This window comes from Monodelphis domestica, chromosome 4, assembly GCF_027887165.1.
Source record: "Monodelphis domestica isolate mMonDom1 chromosome 4, mMonDom1.pri, whole genome shotgun sequence".
NCBI lineage: Eukaryota > Metazoa > Chordata > Mammalia > Didelphimorphia > Didelphidae > Monodelphis > Monodelphis domestica.
The window spans coordinates 190,650,597-190,657,876 of record NC_077230.1 but is presented as its reverse complement, the minus strand read 5'-3'; the positions used below and the strand labels follow the sequence as shown (position 1 = coordinate 190,657,876).

General features: G+C 36.3%; 1 protein-coding gene across 1 annotated transcript in view; it reads left to right on the top strand.

The window, feature by feature from the left end:
• PDE11A (phosphodiesterase 11A) overlaps positions 1 to 7,280 on the top strand; it is a 523,355-nt gene that overhangs the window by 66,631 nt on the left and 449,444 nt on the right. The window lies entirely within an intron of this gene.

The following is a 7,280-nucleotide window of genomic DNA, read 5'->3' as shown; positions in this document are numbered from 1 at the left end:
TTAACCTATGGACAATAGGGATTGATAATATTTTCCAAAGAGCCTTAACATAGTATCTTGTGCATAGTAGATGTTATATAAATTCTTATTGCTGTTTTCTTATTTCCCACTGAAGACAGTTAGGATTAGAGAGAATAGGATCTGGTGGAAAGAGCAGCCAGAAGACATATGTTCAAATCTTGGTCTTGAGATATTTCCTAATTGTGTGACTATGGGCTAATCTGTGAACAAATTTATGCTGTTTACTTGGATTTGAAACATTAATTTCAAAAATTTAAAAGACAGAATGATTTACATGTACTTTGGGATTTTTATATATGCTTCAGAATTTTTACTTGCAGCTAAGAATTTTAAATGCTACTCAACAGAAACATCTCCTGAGCCCAATTTTGCACAGAAGGAAAACTAAATCTGCAGAAAGAATTTGACACATTACGTATGTGTCATTCATAAAGCATGCTATGATAAGTTCACATGTTCTAGAGTGCTAGACTTAGAATCAGGAAGACCCATATTCAAATCTGGCATCAGATACTATGTGACCACAGGCAAGGCACAAACCTGAACCCCAATTTCTTATCTGTAAACTGGAGAAAATACCTATTTTACCTACCTCAAAAGGTCATTGTAAGCTTTCACTTGGATTATATATGTATGTATTTATGTACACAACGCTTTGCAAAATTTAAAGCACTAACATCCTTAATTTCTTGTCAGTTTTTGACTCCACAGTCATCTCCCTCCCACCCCCACCTCAGCTGGGTACCTTCTGCAGCCCCCTGCCTCTTTTCAATTTCCATTTGTGTATTGCTTCCTCCATTAGATTATGATATGATTGAATGAAGGAACTGTCTTTCTTTTTCTTATATGTATCCCAAGCACTTAGTCTAATGCCTGGCACATAGTAGGCACTTAATTCATGTTTATTGACTATTATTGTCTATTGGTATAGAGAATATAACTTTTTTTTAGTTTTTATATTTGGCATGAGAGTTCTTCATGCTTTAAGGGGCCTTTTGGAATTTAAAGTGGTCTGAAAGACATGAAATAGGTGGAATTTTAGGGTGTATGGAAATTGAGGGGATGGCACCCCAGAAATGTAAACTAGAAAAAGAAAAGGGGCTGGTCATGTGGCAAGGTGGGACAAGACAGGTAGACAGCTAGAATGCTCCACTGGTATCCTTGTGACATGAAGCCTTCAGTTTGTTGATGGACACCCTGTGATGAACTCATGAAGGACACAAAAAAGAGTCACACAAGCTGGGAAGGCAAGGTTGAGACCTGCCCTATAGGATGGAACAGTCTAACTGATGAGAATACAGAGCCATTTGATATTGAGTACATGTGCTTGTTGTGTTGTTCAGATCAACTACTTGCTGACATCCCTTATGTGAATTGGGAAATCTGCCTTATCTGCTTCAGAAAATATTCCACTTCTATCATTTATTTATTTATTTATTTATTTTCTCTCTCAAGGTAGCACATTCAACACGTAGATGCTTGAAAATAATAGAGACAAAGGTACATAACAAAAAATGCATGGTGGATTCCAGTGTTGTTGTGATTCAGTCATTCAGCTCTTTCTGATTCTTTATAACCCTATTTGGGATTTTCTTGGCAAAGATACTGGAATAGTTTGCCATTTCCTTCTCCAGACCATTTTACAGACGAGGGAACTGAGACATACAGGATTAAGTGACTGGCCCAGGGTCACACAGCTAAAAAATGTCTGAGGCTAGACTTGAACTAAGGAAGATGAGTCTTCCTGACTCTAGGACTAGTTCCCTATTCACTGTACTCCCTATCCACCCTGGATTTCAGTATGTAGTATTAATATTAAAATCTAACAATTACATGACACTTAAAGACTTGCAAAGTACTTTACAAATATTTTCTTATTTGATCCTCAACAATCCTGGGAGGTAGATGCCATTATTATCCTATATTTAAGTTAGGAAGCTGAGGCAGGCAGAGGTTAAGTGACTTGTGTGAGGTCACATACTTAGACTAGTTAGTAAGTGGCAGAATTGGAACTTAGATCTTCTTGACTCTAGGCCAGAGTTCTAACCACTGGACCAATATTCACTATAGCTCTTAGAATCATAGATTTATGGGATTTTAAAATTTCAAAGCTGGAAGGAACCTTAAAGAACCATGCCCACCTCTCCCACTTCTTTGTTTTTAAGAACAATAAAATCCTGCTCTCTTGGGGAAGCTATTGATCCTATATCCTAATTAAAAATTTCAGTACATGTTAAATACAAAAAAAAAAGTTTAATACAAACAATTCAGCACATTTTAAAAACAAAACAAAGCAAAAGACTTTAGAGCCCGATAAGTTGAATGTTGTCTTCCTAAAAACTCATGCTTATAAAAGGCAATTAGGTGATTCCATGGATAGAGAGAGCCAAGCCTGGCTTTTAGCATTCTTCTGCCTTCGAAGTGATACTTAGTATAGATTCTAAGATGGCAGCTAAGGATTTTTTTAGAGGTCATGCTTAACACTGGTCTTGGGCAGTATGTTAAGGACTGTTAGAACAAAGATAGGTGAACTACTGTCTTAGAACAAAGGAAGTAGAACAGGTGTGAAATTGTACAGATCACACTGTAAGAAGAAAATTGATTTCTTTTGGTACCTTTTACTGTTCACAACACCATCTGTCATAAAAAATGGTAAAGAAAATGAGAATTTCTGTCCCTTGGATTTAAAGTGAGTGTCAAAATCACTTATAACGTCATTGTGCTGAAAATGATTCTGCCATGGTATCCCAGTAGGCATTAACACTGCATATGCCCACCTTAGAGAAATAACATTATTGTTTGACTTTTCCATGATTTCCATGGGGGATTATCAATCTGTATCTGTTAATTAGTTTATGGTCTGAAAATTATTCACCAGACACCAACTAGCAAAGTTCATAAAAGTCACTATAAAAAACAAGGTGGAGAAGATGAATAGAATATAGAAGTGCATTCTAATAAGTTGTGGATTAGCTTATGATTGTGACATACAAATAGATGAGCAAAATTAAATAAACATAGACAGTAATATGTGATGCAAAGGAATTTAGGTGTGTAGATACTTTGAAAAAGCAATCAGCTGGGTTTCCATAACACTATGGGGTAAATTTCCAGTGCTCGGTTGAACCACATTGCTCCCATTAACATTAATGAGAATTGGGTTGCTAACTCCCTCTGTGCCATACTGAAACCTATCCTTTCGAACTCTGCAAATTAAAGTCAAAATGAAATGTTAATTGTATGCTGAGAAGGTTGGAGTTTAACAAGGGCTCTTGCCCCCTAGCTTCAGTGTATCATATTTAGCTTTAAAGGTGGCACCATTCTTATATATTGTATTGAAATTGTATCTTATGCTGCCCCTAAATGATTGAAGGTATACTATACAGTCTATATACTATACAGATTAAAAGTACTAGTTCTATACTGGCACTTACAAAATTAAAACTTGCTCATAATGCTAAAAAGTGAAAAGAAAGAATATCCAATCTAAAAAACTGAAGGTAATTTTTAGTTATAAGTGGATAAACTCAGGGATCCCTGTTTAAATGGTAAGCCTCATGGAAGAAGCATGGCACCTGCTTCCATTTGTATAGTGCTTAAGTTTTCAAAAATATTTTCCTCTCAATAGATTTTGAGGTAAGAATTATATTCTTTTATACAACTCATGAGTGAGGAAACTGAGGTCCAGAGAGACTAAAAGACATATTTGAGGCCACACAACTAGTAAATGGCAGAGCTGGGACTTGAACACAGGTCTTTTGACAAAAGGCAGCAAAGGGGCACAGTGGAAAGAGTTCCAGGTCTGGAGTAAGGAAGACTCATCTTTCTAAGTTCAGATTTGGCCTCTAACACTTACTACCTGTATGATTGTGGACAAGTCATTTAATGTTATTTGCCTCAGTTTCCTAATTTATAAAATGAACTGGAGAAGAAATGGTAAGTCACTCCAGTAGCTTTGCCAAGAAAACCCCAAATGGGTCACAAAGAGCCAGACACAGCTGTCAATGACTGAATGATTCTTGACAACAGTTCTACTATCCTTTCTACCAGAATAAGGAGCTGAAGATGTTTCTTTTGTTTTCACACTACATCTAGCTGCCTTACCTCCAATCCAGTTCTAGTACATGGTGGAAATCACTAACTGGAAATCCTTATCCTCAACCCTAGCATTGTTTAGAAAGGAGGATTACCTGTCACAAAGGTACAGGGTTGCAGCTTAATAGCACTATCCCCAGGCACTGGCTACAGTCTGAGTTATTGGGAGTTTAGGTTTCCTTTATACACTGAGTAACCTCCAGAAGAACTTGGTTATTTTTGCTGGTAGACTGATGTGTATGTACCATGTTAGGCTGCTAGTAGCAGTAACTATATTGGATAATACAGTACAGCCATGGATAAAGTCCCTTGTTTTTTCTCTTTGTGGCTGGACATTTCATTAGTGACTGATAGACTGAAAATGGGAGAATCCATTGATTCTAATTTCTTAGACTGTTTAGGACTGTTGTTTTTGATATCTGTCTGTCTATTGAATGAAGAGCTCTAGAAGAGAATAACAAAATAATGTGGAGAAGAAGAGGAGATTACTACAGTTTATGGAATTAAATTTATAGTCTTAGAGAGTTGTACTAAGAAGTTCAATGACTTGCCATAAGGTTGCACAGCCAATAAATATCAAAGGTAAGACTTGAATTCAGGTCTGCTTAGCTTTGGAGTTGACTTTCTATCTACTACACCACATTACTTCTCTTGGTTATAGAAAATGAATAAAAACCCCACCCCACCCTTTTATATTAGTTATTATTTTCTACCAGTTTTTTCGAGTTGAAAATGAGGTGATAATTTGATATTTGCCCTTTCTCTGTCCTCTTACCATCCCTTATTAGAGAGGGAAGCAAATGTTTGAATGGCCAGAAAATGGATAGCAGGAGAAAAGAAGAATTGGGGCAAAAGCAGTTAGTTCTCTCTGGAACCTCTCTCTCAGTAACCTATAAACTAGATAAACAGCCCTCAGACAATCAAGAGTTGGTTGTGTAAAAGTTAAATTAGTTTCTAATAATAAAAGTATTATATTTTATGAGGTTTATTAAGGATTATCAGAATTAAGAATACAAAATAGAAAACCACGTGCCCATGGCTGATTAGCCAATTCAGAATCCCCACACTTAGCATACTCACTACATCTTGCAAACCTCTGAGTACAGGAAGAGCCCTGTGTGAGCATAGAAGAGGAAGAGAGGCTCTTGGGAGGCAGAAAGCCCATTAAATATTAAATTGTGATCTCGCCCAGGTGGAGACTCAGGTGAGATTATAGGGAATTCTGGGAAATACCAAGGACATCTGAGGATTGAAGTCCAGGGTTCAGATCTCCATATTACAACCCCCCTGAGGCCCAAGGAAGACTAGTCTCTCGGCTGGGTCTTATAAACATACCAACTTTGAAATTACAATAATTTGAGGATAAGAGGAAAAGAGAAAAAAACCAATAATTGCTAGACTCATTGACAAAAAGCCAGTTAGGGGGCAGTCCCCTTTGGTATGAAAGTATACATACAAATAAATGTTCAATCAACCTTCAGTTCAATCAAGTACACCCCAAGGTTCATTCTGGATCTTCCTGTATTGTAAGGGTTTAGGTATTTTTCTGCAAACAGTTCATTCTCTGGATTTAGGAGTTAGTAAGCTTCTTCTCTGAAGATCTTTCTTGAACAAAAATTTAAATCTTGGATTTAATGAAAATACAATCCTCCCCTGAAGAAGGTGTTGAAAAACACCCAGTTCAGCTAAGTATGCAAGGTTTAGTTATGGGTGTGTGTGAGTCAATTAAAAAAAACAAAAACAAAAACAAAAACAAAAGAAAGAACAAAATAATGAAAGAAAATTAAACCCTTTTAATTTATATATATATATATTAAAGAATAATTCAAAATCAGTATCAAAATATCAAAAATCTATGTATACAAAATTTTAAGAAAGCACGAATAAATTTATCACAGGCCCTTGTATTAGGGTCCAATTAGGTAATTTCTAATCCCACAAGTCTATAGGACAGAATGCAGTAATATTTCACTTACCCATTTGCAGCCAAGGCTACAGGAAGTTGCCATACTATAGGAAAGAAAAAAGGACCAGATTTTTATTTTGATAGGGAAGTGTCATTCCATTCCATCTGATTTTACCTTCATTCTCAGGGATAGAGGGATCCTGGATGATAGCCAACCTTTGGTACTTGTCTGTAAGTATTTTCACAAAGAGTGTGGATACAAGGAAGGCCTATGTCTTAACGTATATCAAGCATCACAACCTTGAGTCTCACACTCAGTTCAAGTCCTTTGTATTGGCTTAGAAGTGCATCAATCCTACCTGGATTGGTTTTTTCTTTGTTGACCCGTGTGCTCTTTATTCTAAATTATGAAGAGCCAGATATGAGTGTGCAGCAGTTGGTAGTCAAGGAGAATGAAAAGTCAAGAAGGATGACTTCAAGAGCCTATTCTGACAAATTCTTAGGAGTCAATCTGTTTCACATTCTCTGCTTCCTCTGAACATGTTCCTTTCCATCTCTGTGGCTAGGCTTTCATTAGAAGTAGTAGCAAAAGTTTTAGTGGTATTAATCTTAACCCAGGATAAGTTAAACATGATTAGAAAGAAGTCTGTTGAGCATGAGATAGAATGAAGAAATGTCTAGAACAAAAGAGGTAAATGAATCATAGTGTATTAGAACTTGAAAGGAGTTTAATCTAAATTCCTTTAGTTTTCACACAAGGAAACAGAAACGTAGAGAAAAGAAATAAACTGCCCAAGACATTTAATGAATATTAGTTACTAGTGCATTGAATTATAGCTTCAGGAATGTTTTAGCAATCTGGATTTGGTTTTTGCTGATTATTTTCTTCCATTTCCCTCAAGAAATGTCCAATGGGATTGTGGAAGGAAGAGGAAGCTGATGTAGAGAAGAATAAGAATGCATGGTTGTAAAAAGAAGCTAAATCTCTAAATGTCAAATGTTCTTCTCATTTTAGTGGGAACATCTTGACTCAATTCTGCTAAGCCAGTTGTATGTCAGAAAGTTGGGTTTCTCAGAGTTTATAGATGTTGAATGTTGCTATGATAACCGAGGGTCACCAACTTTGGCTAAGGGATATTAACTATGACTTGGCCTCTGAGGTTTAGTTAGAATGTGTAGAGTCTATTATGAATATGCAATTGAAAGCACACAAAATACTTCCAGCTAAACAATTGGATTTGAGAGCCAAATGTAAGAG